The sequence below is a fragment of the Carlito syrichta genome, unplaced genomic scaffold, assembly GCF_000164805.1.
Source record: "Carlito syrichta isolate Samal-C Ts95f unplaced genomic scaffold, Tarsius_syrichta-2.0.1 Scaffold303251, whole genome shotgun sequence".
Lineage (NCBI taxonomy): Eukaryota > Metazoa > Chordata > Mammalia > Primates > Tarsiidae > Carlito > Carlito syrichta.
In genome coordinates, this window is record NW_007247347.1 from 12,263 (window position 1) to 13,589 (window position 1,327).

General features: G+C 47.6%; 1 protein-coding gene across 1 annotated transcript in view; it reads left to right on the forward strand.

The window, feature by feature from the left end:
• The window catches only part of RPN1 (ribophorin I), a 16,978-nt gene that overhangs the window by 6,150 nt on the left and 9,501 nt on the right, over positions 1 to 1,327 (forward strand). The window lies entirely within an intron of this gene.

The window sequence follows — 1,327 nt, forward strand, 5'->3', positions numbered from 1 at the left end:
GGAAGGATCGCCGGAGCCCAGCAGGTTGAGGCTGCGGTGGCCGGGAGCGGCCACTGCACTCCAGTCTGGGCGACAGAGTGAGACTCTAACTCCAAAAAAATAAAAAATAAAATTAAATTAAATCAATCAATCAATAAATAAAAATAAATTTTTCTTTAGAGACTAGGTCTGATTTTTGCCCAGGCTGGAGCGTAGTGGTATGATCATTGCTAACTGTAGCCTTGAACAGCTGGACTCAAGTGATCCTCCCACCTCAGCCTCCTGAGTAGTTAGGACTATAGGCACATGTGCCACCATCCCTGGCTAATGTTCTCTTTTTTTTATAACATTTTTGTTATTTTTTTTTTATTGAGTTGGAGTCTCAGTCTGTCACATAGGATGGAGAGCAGTGGCATGCTCACGGCTACCCCAGCATCTACCTACTGGGTTCAGGCAATCCTTCTGCCTCAGCCTTCCAGGTAGCTGGAACTACAGGTGCATGCTACCATGCCTAGCTAATTTATCTATTGATTGGTTTTCTGATTTATTGTAGAGATGAGGACTTGCCAAGTTGCCTAGGGTGGTCTTGAACCCGCGGGCTCAGGCAATCCTCTCACCTTGGTCTCCCAAAGTGCTAGGATTATAGGCATGAGCCACCATGCCTGGTCCAATTTTTTAGATTTATTGTAAAATGAGATCTCGCCAAGTTGCCCAGGCTGTTCTCGAACCTGTGGGCTCAGGCAATCCGCTCACCTTAGCCTTCCAACGTGCTGGGATTACCGGCTTGAGCCACTGCACCTGGCCAACTTTTTTTCGAGTTGGAGTCTCATTCTGTCACCCAGACTGGAGGGCAGTAGCATGCTCCCGGCTACCGCAGCCTTGACCTGCTGGGCTTAGGCGATCCTTCCACTTCAGCCTTCCAAGTACCCGGAACTATGGTCACACATCACCATGCCTGGCTAATTGTTTTTTGATTTATTGTAGAGATGAGGTCTTGCTAAGTTGCCCAGGCTGGTCTTGAACCCATGAACTCAATCCTCTCACCTCGGCCTCCCAAAGTGCTGGGATTATAGGTGTGAGCCACCACGCCCGGCCTTATATAACTTCTTTTAAGAGTGAGGGCACCCTTATACTTTTCTGTTGCCCATTTTTAATTTAAGCTTTGAAAGGAGGTATGGTTTAGAATAACCTTTGTAACTTCCCAGATTTCTGTTACTTTAGCATAGTATTCTTTTTTTTTTTTTTGAGTTGGAGTCTCATTCTGTCGCCCAGACTGGAGTGAAGTGGCCGCTCCCGGCCACCGCAGCCTCGGCCTGCTGGGCTCTGGCAATCCTTCTGCCTCAGCCTT